Raw genomic sequence first — 14,952 nt, 5'->3', positions numbered from 1 at the left:
TTGCTTTGAGATGAATTATCTATCTATCCATCTATCTACAAGCTGAAATGCACTGGTCTCACCAACTACAAATGTTGCTGGAAGCTTGACTTGATTGATTGATGATTTTTCACCTTTCATTTTTTTCCTTGTTACTCATGCATATTTTACTCATGCATTGTTTCACATGCACATTTGCTAGCTAACAGCTGCCTTCTTCTTCACTGCTTTTGTTGGTACAGTGCTACATTTCTTGGCGTGTTATGGACACCAACTGTTGATCAGTGAAATAGTGTAAAACCCTGAGCAGCATACTGCACTGTGCTGCCCTTGTGCTTGTGTGCACTTGCATCATCCTCATTACTCCATAGAGATCTCAGGGAGTGCACACCTCTTCCAGGTTAAACACTCCGCTCATGTTTGGGGGAGAAAAATAAAATTTTTCGTTTATGTTTATCTAGATCTGTGTCAGCCACATGTTTTTTTCCATTTAAGTGTTCATAATAAGTGAGCTAAAAAACACTACACTGGTGTAATGTTTAATTTTGAAATCACTTCACTGCATCTGGATTTGGTTCCAAATAAAAAAAAAAAAACCAAAGTTCATTGAAAACTATTAACAAGGCGTTAAAAGTTTATATGCAAAGTATGAAATACACAACAGGGACAAAAACCCTCCGTTCTTAAGGCAACAAGTTTGCTTTAAACATCAGAGTGAGAGGTGTGGTTCACTCCATCAACACAGTCAGAAAGGAGTGACTTTAACCATCTAGTATACATACTGAAATCCAGTACGTCTTTCTCAAGAGTGTTACATCTTTTAAAAATGTTGTCTCTTGTTCTTAAATCCACAAATATCCTGACACTGACTTACAGCTGTCTGATCCACATATCCTCTCTGCCTTAATCAAAGAGCAAAATAATAGTAAGTAATAGTAGTAAAGCAATCTCCATGCACCTACCTACTCTTATGGGGTTGGAAAAACATTTTCACTTTCCTGTTAATGTGGCCAAATGAGTGTCAGGCCACTTCCAGAGGCGGTAGCGAATTTTTGCAACGTTGGATTAATCATCACTAAACATGTTCATTAATTGATGTGAAAAGGGAATAATAAAAAAATAAAGTGCTTCGACAGAGAATGAGAAAGGAGAAGTGAGTTTCAGGAAACGGTAACACAATCACTTTCACTATTGGCCACCGAGCAGCGCAGAGGAAACTGTCCAAAAAAAAAAAAGAAAAAGAAAAAGGGGATGGTTTGTAATTTTATGAGATAGTACACAGACTTTCAAATCCTCTGACCGTCTGAGCTTTCATTACTTCACTGAACTCTCATATGTGGTTTCTGGTGCAGCCACGAAGTGTAGGAAGGAAGGAATATATTCGAAAATAAAGAAATAATGACAACACAGGCTGAATATCTAACAACTTGTAATCAAAATCAATATTTCAAAGTATTACATTGATTTTGAAGTATATCAATGTTAGCATTTATCCTGCATTATTTGAGAAGCGTTAAAACCAACTTATTATATCAGAGTATTTTTTATGACATTCTGGCTAATCAAATTAGCTGTTACATTATTAGTTTCCAGAGTCACACAGTTATATATTTTCCTTACAATGACTAAATGTACCGAACTACCTTCAAGGATACAAAATATTGGTATAAACATCTCTACTTGATATCTGAAGTTGCACTTATGCACTCATTTCTTTTTTTAGGCGGCATTAATTTATTTTTAGTAAAGAACAGGTACTGCAGGTACTTAACAAAGATTACAGTCTGAATATCCTCAGTTTAAAGACGTAATCATCAGGCTTTGTGTCAAGACATAACATTAACGGCAGACTAGTTGGTGTGGGAGCTCCCTGACTGTTATAACATTTTGGATAAGCTGTAGGTTAGGTCTACATCCTGCTACAACAGGAGCTCAGGCATATTTGCATGTCTACAATCCATAAATAATGTTTCCCACTTCAGTGAAACAACATAAGGTGTCCATGTGCAGCTGAGAACAGAACCAGCGCTTTGTTCGCTGTCAAAGAGATAAAAATAATACAAAGCAAAATATAGCTGCGAGCTGCAGTTCTTTGGGCCAAGTAGAGTCACGTCAAGCAGGGAACACTGCAAACACACACAGGTACATCGAGGTGTTATCTACCCACAGAACAATTTTGATCAGACAAAATTTTGTGGAGATATGACTCGTTTCCTGTTCCTGTGACTTCACTGCCAGTTTCTTTCAAATGTCAGAGCCAAATAGTTTGGATTAATAAAATTAAGGCGAGTTAAAAATCAATTATTGATCAGTCATATATGTCAATCACAGTTTACAGTTTTATGTCTGTGGCATACTGAAGGAAGAGTGGGCTTGTTATGATTGAAATGATCCAGCCACAACATAGGGTCTGGCTTCAGATGAAGGTGCATTGACACTAAATGAGTACACAGAAAAAAAAAATCACACAAAACCTTTCCTCAAAACTTACACGTGAACATTCAACTAATTATTTACACCTCTAAGACGGTAAGACTGACTTGCAAGAGTGTAAAGATTAACAAATATGTATGAGAAAACTGATTCAATAGTCAATGATACAGTATGGCTACACAGATATGACCCAAATTCTATGTGAAAGTCAGCAAAAATCCATAAAGCAGTCAAAAAACAACTCTGCCAAGGAGCTCTTTCTGTGTGTGCACTTTTGGTGCGTCTGAACTGAGGAGTAAGAATTTCTCAGGCCCAAGTCAGAAATTTCAACTGAAACGTCCTCAGAAGTCGGATTTCCTACACTAGTGGAAAGAACCTCACCAGACCCCGACCTCAAACTCCAAGATGGCTGCTCTGTGCATCAACAGAACTGAAAGCTGTAGTAATTTACAGTTTAGTAGAGCTTCTGTCTCATTAAAACAGTTATGCACATAGTACTGTGCGACTTCTATCAGTGGACATATGGTGTTTGCATTCACAAAACACTGCGTGATGCGTTGATATAAACTGGTGTTGCTAACAATGACAACAACAAGCAACAACAACAACAAGCTTCTGACTTGAACTGGAACACAGTCCACTCAGGTGTGACATCATTCCCAGCTTCCTCATCCGACTTCCGCAGTACATGGAAGGCAGCATGACATGACTCGCCTCTCTCCGGCTTACAAGCTATGTCCTCCATTCACATACCAGTTTTGACAAATTCGCCTCCTCACTATCTCAACTGACATGCCGTCATGGTAAAGTAACCAATGAGAGAAGTCACCTCTTCAGAAATACTCTGAGAACCATCTAAAAAGTTATCACTGTTTACTACTGTTGGAGTGGCTGTGGGTATTTCTGATTCAGTGGTTGAATACAAATTCAGGAAATACACTTTTTATTTTTAAATTAACAATGTCCCTGCTGTGTTTGGTGTCTGTACAAATGTGCGTAATAAATGAGTTGGACGGGAGAGATATACACCGTTAATGATTGGAGACACTTAAAAACACTCACTGTGGATAGGCCTTTACTACTACATAGTAAATTAGTGAACTCCTGCCACCGTTTCTAATTCAAATTGATACACTGTTTCTACTTGACAAGTGCCTTCAACCACACAATGACCAGTGCCTCTATCAGCACCTATAGGACTAGATCTCCATTGGCCCGTCTGCTCTCTCTTCCCTGATTTACATCGTCAGGCCTCTATTGAGAGCATGCAGGCTACTTCACTAGCCATTCACCTGTAGCTGAGTGTTGACAGGATACACACAGGCTGCAACAAAGGAGAAAATGCATCTCATGTGAGATGAGGGGTGACAACAATAGCCCTCCTGGAGAACACATGAGCTTCCTTTGCAATTCAAACACACTTGAGCAGCTCTGCATATCAACAGAGAACCAAGGAGGTGAAAGATTCAGCTGGGCTGCAGTCGTTTCCTGGGAGTCCCCGCAGTTCAGTGAGAGTCTGACCCGCTTCAGCTCTGTGTAATGCAAATGCTGCATCAGTCAGGCTTCAGGGTGTGGAGCAAGGGATCCTTTCCTCTCTATGGGGGAGTTAACTTTGGGGTTTCTGGCAGATAAAGATTAACCAAAGCTTATTTTACACACAAAGTTTAACATTTAATTAAGCAACAACATGACACTGACGCAAAACCAGACAGCTAGAAGATAAAGGGCATATTTGCTGCATGACAAAATGTTAAAGGTTCTGAGAACAAGAAGATAGTGCTAACATCCCCACATTTCACAATTAGTCATATAGATACAAAGATATTTCAGGGAAAAATTCACCTTCAAACACAAGCAGTGATATTATTGGTATATTAACATATCTGGGATTATTATTTTGTTATTGGGAGTTATAGTTTTCTTATTTTAATCCACGACTTTTCTGTTGCACACAACATGACATCACATTGTATTGGGAGATGATATATAGCCGCATTTCCACCACAGGAACCAGGAACCTTTTGAGGAACTATGTGCGTCTCGACCGCAGGAACCAGGGTCTAAATTTAGTTCCAGGGTTATGGTCAACCACCAAAAAAGTACCTGGTCCAGGGGGTAGTACTTTCCAAAGGTTCAGGAACTTTGGGGGGGTTGGTCTGCAGTGGTAAACATTTCTGATTGGTCAAGTACTCGCTGCATTTTATTTCATCCGCAATGTTTAAAAGTCTGCAGCGAGCGAGCACTGAGCGAGCAAACACATTTCCCACGCCGCAAAACAGGTCAGGGAGACGATAAAAAAGCTGAAACAGGACTTCAAAAAATAAAGGACCACAACAACCGGAGTGGCTGAGGTTGCCACTCGTCATGTATAATTGTTTTTGGTCACAACGCGGCTAATGTCAGGTTCTGGTGTCAGTCCCTCAGAATCAAAGAACAAGATCAGTCAAACAGAGAACAATTAATTACAGCAGAAGCAGATATGGTAATTTCTCCACTGACAGCAGCCTCAACAGACCACTCGGTTAAGGGTGGATTTTTTTCTCTTTAGGAGGAGCAGCCTTGACAAAATTAGTGAAAAGAATAGTCAGGGTCTAGTTGAGCAATAACGCAGTGTACCCTATGGTCACAGTCATGGGCAGGGATGAATGTGACTGGTTCACCTTGAAGCTGAACTGAAGCAGACTTGGGCAAAAAGTGACAAGGGATTTCTCAGAGCAGCAGAAGTGTGAAGCTAAAGAATCAAACAACAATACATGGTACATAATACATAGACTGTCTGCATAGAGTTATTCTCAAGACCTTTCTGTGGGCGATATGGCCTTAAACATCATGATATTTCCAAGGTATTTTTGCTATAATAATTATGTGTGGTGGGTTTCTTCTCGCACATCTCCTCCTGAATTGAGCCATTTGAGTCCACTTGAAAAACGTTTTCTTTTTTTACAATGTGATGCTTTGATAAAGTATAGCAAAGTGATTATACGACATGAAGATTTATTGTCAGCGTCAACTCAGCTGAACCAGATCCTGCACGTCACACCCTGTGAACCTTTTAAATTGCTAGTTACCAAAAGCAAGTGCCTTAAGGAAGGGCCACTTTCAATAATATTCATCACATACCAAAAAATATGAGGCAACATTTTCATTTTATGTTTTCAAACATATCAACACGTCAGAATAAATATCTAAATCACCATTAAAAACCCTGTTAAATATGCAGTTATGTCATAGATAAGATCGGTGACGGCAGCTCATGGCTCAACACACTTTCCAGCAAGTTTTCCAGATGCACAGCAGTCAGAAAGTGCTGCCTGTCAGAGCAGTGGAAGGAGTTATCACTGTAAACGGAGGCCAGAGAAATACCAACACACCTAAATCATAATTTTCACTGTCGATTAACTTGATTCATCATTATCTCAATACAAAGTCAGAAATGAAAAATGCCCTCAAATGACTTGCTTTGTCTGACCAACAGTATCAGTTTATAATGACATTAAAACAGAAAAGCAACAAATCCTCATTTTGGAGAAACTGGAAACTTTAGGCATTTTTGCTTAAAACAAAATTAATCGATTATTAAAATAGCTGATGATTAATTTTCTGCTGAATGCTCAATTAATTTATCAACTAATTGTTGAAGCTCTAATATCAGCCTTCAACATTGCAATATATATTACTATTGCTTCTTATCACATCAAGATTCATACCACTATTATCAGGAACAATTTGACGGGGGGGCACAGCCCTGTTGTCACTGTCTCATGGGTCTTTAGATAGGGCTTAGCTGACAAGGTAAAAGTCTAATGTTGGCTACTAAGAATATTGAACATTTTAGCTTAATTTCACAAGATCATCAAAAATGTTTTCCAAACACCACATGACAGGCTCTCTGTCTCTGAGTGCATCTTCAAGGAATCTTTTGGATGATCGTTCCACTTTGCTAAAATGATCAACAGGAACCGAAAACACTCTTAATCACCAAGTTATCTGAGGCTTAGAGTTCTAGGCTCAGGTTTCCTGAAATAAAACCGTTAAAATTTGTTCATGTCAACTATGTACCTTGTGGGCAGATTACCAAATGCAGTGAGCGTTTTATGGTAAAAAGTATGCAATTACATGCAAGTGTAGACTCCACTGAATAGGAATTTCCTCCCAGGAGAGACACTTCAAGAAACCCATCAGTTAATCATTCCTACATGACTCATGGTAAAAAAGTTTTTTATGACGGTTGCAAGCTGCTCTTATTCCACGAAGAAATTCAACCCACTGTCCCTGCTGCTAGCTATTCAGCATGTTCACAATGAGATTTAGTCATGTAATGCTAATGCACACCTCATTTACTCAAAAGTTCATTAGCAAATATTGGAGGACACACTTCTTTGCTGCAAGCATTAACAATATCTGCAAACATTTAATGCAGGAAGCTCCCTCTTGCCTATTATATTCATTGTATTATATTACAGTTACGAACATGACAGCCACTTAAACAGACATTTGAGCTGGTTAATGTTGCCTGGTGTATGTATTGAGTGTGAGACATAAGCAACAACTTGGTAACCATTGTTCATTCTATGTTCCTCAATTCACATGGACACATTGTCTTAGCCGTAGCCTGGAGGCACAGGGTGTTTCTGAATCTTTCAACATTACACATCCTCAAAGACAGAGCTAGATACAGTTAGAAAAAGTGATTTAAAAAAGGGGAAGGAAGGGGACAAGTTGTTGCCATGTTCAATTTAGGCCTTTGTTTCACCTCCTGTCCTCAAGAGAAAAAGGTCAATCCTCATGAGGACGGGAATCGAGAGCATACTTCTAGAAAAATGACACATCTGTGACACTTGCACAGGGGAGTGTGGGGTGTGCATACCCTGAAGGCAACGTCATTTCATAAGGAGCATGCCTTCATGCTCACTGAAGTCCCCATTGTTACGGGAGACGAGCATAAACGATATCACGGAGATGGGTCATCTGTCAGATAGAATACATTAGGGAAATTGTCTTTGAGAGATGACACAGTTAGCGTAGCAGGATGACAGCCACACTGCAGGCACAGTGTCTAATCCGGTATCGGTGGTCAGCTAAATGGTGTACCGCTGACCTTGCTACCCATCGCTACACTACTTTCTCCCTCTCTAGCGGAGGAGAGAGATGTGGCAAGGTATCACAGCTTCTCCATCACAAACGTGGTCATCCACAACTAAGTACTGCCCAAGAGAAAAGAGCCCAAAAAAACATATAAAACAAGAGTGGGAAGGGGACATTTTCATTGATGGTTAAAGCTTTTTTGGTTAGTGGGTCAACTGGATGAAGAGTGGGAATTAATGCCAGCCAGCAACCAAACAGTGAAGTGTTTTCTGCTTCAACTGCCACATTTTCCCGTTTTCATGGACTGTGGCAGCCATAATTTGAAACTCTTTTATAGTAACACTGATCTGTAGTTAAGACTGATTTAGGAGCGTGGTGAGGTTTTTCAAATAAAAGGTGAAACAGCAGTCTGGTTAAAGTGGCCAAGGACGCAACCAGGTAGTAATCATGATCAGAGCTAAATTGTCAGTATTAGCCTTTAGAGATATTTTTTTGGTGTAAACCATTGGTGTAATGGGTCATGCTTACATAGTTTTTGCACCAGATGACAATGACAAGGTTATTTTTCAACTCTAAATATCCCACAGAGCACTTATTTTGGTCACAATTCTTTCAAAAAAAAAAAAATGTGTTATGTGTTTATGAACAAGACTTGGGGTGCGTTCACACATGTGGTTACACAATAGTTGGCAGTAGCACTATCTGGCCACTCATGAATCTGCAGTTCTGGGGATGTGTTGTGATGAGCGTATAATTTACATATCCTGCTCTGACTGGACATTTGTTTTCTGATGTACTTGCTGCTGCCAGACACATCATCAATGATGTTCTTTTTTTTAATGTCCTGGTAACTCATTAAAGACAAATTGTAGAAAACTGGGAAGCCAGAGACTGTGATGATCAGCTTTTCCTCTATTTTGAATAAAGTTTAAAGTTACTCCATGTAGTCCAGCCTAGTAGACAACTCTGTGCTTAAGCTTTGGCTGGAATCAAGATGATGGCAATTGGCTCTCACTTGGCTGTCACTCACAGGGTGCCTGAGGATATTTGCATAAAGTTAAAGCCTTCTTTAACTTCCACCTGTGGTGTAGCTGAGCACTTTCTGAGTTGAGCTCAGCTGGGGGTGCAGGGCTTCATATTCAAGTCTCATTCACAGTGACTGGCAGCTGTAGGTCTCCCTGTTTTTGGAATACACATGTGACTGGCCCGTAAGAACGTTCAGCCATGCCAGAGGTGCAGTGAAGCTGCAATGCTCATCGTACAGAAAATGAAACTGTCAGATAAACCTAAGTGTTATAATCTTGACACATTCTACTCTGAGCCACAAATATCAACTTCATGGCATTGGAGGAAAAGTGAGAGGGTTTATCAAAGCGAAATATTTCGATAATTTCTTTAGGAACCACAAATACATCTATACAAAATATGATGGCAATCCATCTAATAGTTGTTGAGATATTTCAGTCTGGAATACAGTGGTGGGCTGACCAACCTCACCTTCCTTAGAGTTACGGTGCTATTGTGGCTATAAAAGTTCTTTTTGAGTTTTTTTAAAACTCAAATATCAATACTGGCCTACTGAATGTAGGCTAGGGGCAGGAGTGCAGACGACGCTTTTGGCAGGATATTCAATATTCACCAGATATGTGAAACAATTATCACAGACATGGTCTAACCATATAGGAACAGGTTACATTTGCCCTGGGTGCATTCTGTGTAAAGATCTAATGGGCTACAGAGAATGATCCCCAGTTATCAACCCGGGTCCAGTAATCTCCATGTTGGTTCAATGGAATAAATTGGGTCTCACAAACTGCCTTTAATTTCCTGCCCTCATTAAATGCTAAGAGTCAATTTGACCCGAGCCATTCCTTCTAAAAGTTTGTTGAATCAATTACATCACAACACATTAACATTAAAATATGGATTTACCACATAATGTGTTGCTCATCCACATCAATACCCCACAGTCTTTCTGTACACTAGGGAGAGAAACATCAGCCTCCACTTATGCAAACATGTTTCAGGGCTTCAGAATAAAAGTGATGTTAATTCCCATTCATGCTATCGCCCTCTCAACTGAACTGGAGCTACAGGGCTATTATATCACATTGGTTCACCTTCACTTGCTACAAGACATGATTGCATGTGTATCTGGACCTACGTTATGTTTTCATGCGCTATACACATTCAATTTTTTTTACCAAAGTCTGTTAGAAATCATTAGAAAAGCTTCTTTATAAGTAAAACCTTTTATAAGTGCACACAGTTGTGGATTCTATCAAAAGATGCATCTTTGCATCTTGCCTTGCTTCTGGACTTTCTTTCTTTGCACTGATCACAAAGACAAGCTCACAGAGTATTCATTCAAAATGCCAGATATGTTGAATTCAAACAGGAGACTACCAGACATTGACTACGATATAATGCACGAGCAAGCTCACCTAAGGTTGATAATAAACTGAAAACAATCATAAAGCTGTAAACTGCCCCAGCCAAACGAGTGCAACAAAGACAAATCAAAACAGCCGGGGACATGTCAATTAAAGATGATCTGTACACACCCACACAGTCCAGAGAATAAGTCCAATCAGCCAAGAGACTGATATCACTTCTGTGGGTGTATCCTGGCTGTGCAGAGGCTTTAACAAATGAAAAGCAGCTTCCGTTTTGGCCTCAAAGTGATATGATCCACTTTTACATTTACTCCAGCCCTACATTGCGTATTGCTTAGCACACCTGCAATCTGATCATTACAAAACATTTACAGGAACACTGAAATGCAAATTCCGCATATACACAGCAATGTGACAAGCTTTTTCCTGGTTTTGGGGAACCTGATGCTAGTTGGATTTAGAGCTACAATGATAAGCTGATTGACAGATCAGTAGAATAATAATAATTGGAAACTACTGTGTAATAAATTAATAGTTTTAGTAATTTTTCAAGCAAAAACAAACAAATCAATTCCCTGGTACCAGTTTCTCAAATGTGAGTATTTGATGGTTTTATGGTCATAAGTCAGAGTGTGAGAAATTATAAATGTTTCACTATTTGTTATTTTATAGACCAAACAATCAATCAGAGGCATATTAATTGAAAATGAGAATAATCAATTGCAGCAGCAATTGGTTTATTTTAAAAGAAAAAGGGACACTGTGGCATTTAAACACCTGAAACAGGTGTCTGCTATTGATACAGAGGCATTTGGCTTCAGTAATGTAGCAGTTATTCAGAAAAACAACATGATGGTACATTATTTTCATTATTAATTCAGCTTATTAACAAATTTTCTGCTGATTGAATAATCAATCAAACAATATAATAATTTAAATGTTGGTGAAGTGGAAACCTAACACCGAGGAGAGGCGTGAGTATTGCTGGTCCGTTAGTAGTGATAAGATGTAGAAACCAAATGCAGACAGAGATCTGAAGTCCGTAAGATGTTACATTCATCTAATCTAAACATCACATTCCCAATACGATCAAAGGCTGGGAAATATAACTTGTAACTAGGAAACAACTGTGCAGAGTCTCCGATCTGACAGTCACCGTCTTCGATCTCTTCACAGGTCCAACAGACCACCAACTCATCGGACATGCAATGAAAACTTAATCCTGCTGGCTTTAGTGCACCTGTTTTTGCCCACTGTGTGTGTGTGTGTGTGTGTGTGTGTGTGTGTGTGTGTGTGTGTGAGAGAGACAGAGAGAGTGAGTCTGATCAGACTTCATGCAGATGCACTGCTTTTGTCAACAACAGGGAAAGGGGGTCAGGTCCAATGACTATACAAGCAAGTAACCACGTAACAGTAATTCCACTAAATACAGTACAAGACTGTTTCTTGGAAAATGTTCATACTTGGGTGGCTTTCTGAGGTGACTTGTGTAACTGTCGAATTTATTTTTATCAATTCCAGGATGATTCATATTTGACGCATGTAGCTGACAGTTCTCTGAAATGCAGTTTTCAAATAATTAAGAATCATCCTGCAAAGTGGGTTAACAAACTAATTACCATAATTTGTTTCACCACTGCCACAGTGCATCTGTGGTGTCCTTCTGCTGACACAAACTAAATGGACACACAAAAATAGGAGGAAAAAGTGTCGTGTTCAGCACTTACGTCAAAATGCATTTGTGACGGTAGAAAAGGGCATCAGCAGAACATAAAACACAGAAACCTGAATTAAAAAACACAAAACATGACCTTCTGCAGTGCAGTAGACACGTTGTCGTACAAATGTAGCCTCAATATTGACATACAAGTATCTGATGTTAGCTGTCATTATGATGCCATGATATGATAAAATAATACACACTGTGGGCTTGGGAAGGGGGTTAATGATGCACAGCTAAGTGAAGCGGTTAAGCTCGCAGCAGCAGTGTAGCTTGGCTTGGGTCAGCGTGTTCATCAGTGTACAGTATCTTCAAAAGGAATGAACCTCGGTTGTTTTAGTTACGGATAAATGACTTAAACACATATCACTGCGGAGTGCTCTAACCTTACCCACTGAGAGCTTAGCTGAACTCCAGCAGTTGTCATTATTACACAACATTTTTTGTAGCTATCAAAGATGAGTCTTGTATCTGAAGCTATATGGTAAATTGCTTCTCACAAGTTAACCTGTCTGCAGAGTGGTTGAAACAAATTATAGCCTGTCTTTGATGTTATACCAAGAGAATCAACACCTCAAGAGGTAGGCAGGATGAGTTTCAGCCAGAGTTCAAGAAACATTTAATGACTCACAGCATGCATCCATCTCACACTAACACAGACATACTAACTTTCACTCCTTACTTAAAGTAAGACTATGTAGGCTTTGCTGAGCAGCGGCAACAACGGCCTGTGCATCCACAAGTGGTAATTACAGGACACTAGAGCATCCAATTTTTGTTGGGCTCTGAGTCCGAGCATTTACAGGTACTGGACGCAATACACCCCTAGAAGCTAACAGCTCAAGTTAGCTATGTTAGCAAAGCCTATCAACTGCTCAGGCAACAAACAGACAATCATCATCTCAGTACAAGCAAGCAATCACACTATCCACTCATGTCAGGTCAGCATTCAGCTAATCCGATTGAGTGAAAACATCTGAATCCACAGCAGTCGTGTGCTAAACTGTAGATGCTAGGAGCTAGTCTCTTCGTCCGTACTGAGAATACAGGGCTGAAGAACCATAGCTTGTGGTGTGTGACATAGTGTATAGTACATACATAGTAAAGTGTTCTGCACTTCTTGTGGCAGATCATATCCACTCAACCCAAGGTGCGGGTGGGAATAAAAGAGGCACCATTCTCCCTACTACAAGTCAGCATATCATCAAAATGATTTTGAAGCTGTTATTTTGATGTAAAACAGTTGAATAATGTTGCCTTAATGATACAAACGAAGCCTCCATGAGCAGCTTGAGATTTAACTTCTCATTCAGTTTAGGAGTCAGGCTAAAAAGTTTTTCCAACAAATCATCTCAAGAATTATTCTTCTGTACAAATGATCCTTATCATGAAGAATAAGGCGTGTATGATACTAATAACATGATCTATGTTATTTACAAAGCACCATTGTTCTGCCTCTCCAGTGGATGTGATGCAACATCCTTCATGTCTGATAACCAATGCTCAGCTTCCAGACTGCATTGTGTCAAGCTGTGAATACATACTCCCGTTTCCCTGGCACACATCCTGCATTTCTTGAGTGCAAGTGCACAGGCTGAATGAAGCAGTGAGTCAAAAATATATGTTCTATCTGGAACAATGTTACCAGAATGAAATATTTGTACTTGCTCCTTATAAATATGCATGTAAATCATTGTTGATTGATCAGTTTATTTTCTTGATTATTTGATGATCAATCATTTGGTCAAAAAGTGTCCAAAAGCCTAAGACACTTTGAAAATGCTTGTTTTGTCCAATTAACAGTCCAAAACCCAAACATATTTATAATCTCAAAGACGAAGAAAACCAGCAAATAATTGCGTTTGGGAAGCCATATGCAAAACATGGATGAATCAATTACTGTATCAGAATAGTTGCTGTTGATGAAGTATTTGATTAATCATCTATTTGTTGCAGCTCTGAAAGAACAAACATGTATCTTTATTGACTTTAAAGAGGTCTGTCTTTTAATATGATCAGGAAAACCACTGACTTACAACATCTTAGGTTGCAATGAATCAGGCAACTAGATTGGTCAAAATTCATCTCTAAGCATGTCAGATTGTTTGCATTTAAAATGAAATGTTGCTTATACCTATACGTACACAGTGGGACCCTAAAGCTTGAGACCACTTACCCATTCAAGTGCCTGGGAAAGTGGTCTACATATACATACTTAATAATTTACAGCTGTTTCTTGGAAAGAAAGGGGAAAGAATCTGTACTGTAAGTGTGAAAGTACAAGTGTGACCTTGGACAAAACCCAAAGCTTTAAAATTCTGTGTGTTGTCCAAATTCAGAGGTCATTCACACAGTGCAGGGAGCTGATAGTTACACAATAGTGCCTTGTGAAGGAAAGGTAACAGGGTTAATCGACCTCACTTTGCCCCACTAGCCTTGAGATGCAGGTCACAATATTTGATGCTTGCACATGCTCCAGGTCTGGTCGACTGCATGCTGACCCATCTACTAGAGCAGTTTAACTTTATATCTATATCACCGGCATTTATCTTTCCGTAATAATTTACTGCTCAGACCTAAGTTTTTGTCAGTCTGTTCAGTGTTTTGTAATGTGGCTTATATCTGACAGCAGTCTAAACAACCGCTTCTGACACACGTGCCAGAAAACAATGCCAAAGAACACCTGACACATTTGCACTTAAGTATACAAACGAAAAGAGGGCCATTTAAATTAGTGACCTTGCATGTCATGTCATCATGCTGCTGCACTGTGTCATACCTGGGCTTATCTCATATGCTTACGTGTAACTCAAATGCTTCTTTTATTTTGAGTCTGCGGCTTCTTTTAAGTTCATTTTAAGGCTCATAACTTTGCACTCACATTCGCCTGGCTCCAGTCAGTCATTTCTTTTTATACAGATCACATGGGTACATCGAATGAGTTTTGTGGCACTGAAGTGACATTTAAATGATTATGTAGATACCTCAATGCTCCTTAATAACTGACTGATGACGCACATTAACTCAAATCTGGTTTATGTCAGAATAAGAACCAAAAATCAGCAATCAGCATTAAGACATGTTTTTATTAGTTTTACACTGTAGTAAATACAGATCCCTATCACACAGGCAGATTTTAAATAATTAACATGATTTGGACCATTTTACCTGCTGTTTGAATGTATCCTAAAACGCAGCTGTATGTATAAATGTATAAATTTAATTCATATGAGAAGTACCAGACTATGAATTACAAATTTATTACATCTGATTGTCGCAATTAAACTTGAGTCCTCATTTACATGCTACGCCTGTATAGTGTTTCACTTCCAAACACTC

At 39.2% G+C, this 14,952-nt stretch overlaps 1 protein-coding gene across 2 annotated transcripts in view; it reads right to left on the bottom strand.

Annotated features, from left to right (window-relative positions):
* Positions 1-14,952, bottom strand: part of lpgat1 (lysophosphatidylglycerol acyltransferase 1) — a 47,308-nt gene that overhangs the window by 29,079 nt on the left and 3,277 nt on the right. The window lies entirely within an intron of this gene.

The sequence above is a fragment of the Seriola lalandi genome, unplaced genomic scaffold, assembly GCF_002814215.2.
Source record: "Seriola lalandi dorsalis isolate HSWRI2012SDOR001 ecotype SW California unplaced genomic scaffold, Sedor1 jcf7180002054544, whole genome shotgun sequence".
Classification (NCBI taxonomy): domain Eukaryota; kingdom Metazoa; phylum Chordata; class Actinopteri; order Carangiformes; family Carangidae; genus Seriola; species Seriola lalandi.
Note: the sequence above shows the minus strand (reverse complement) of the source record. Positions and strands in the feature narration are given on the sequence as shown.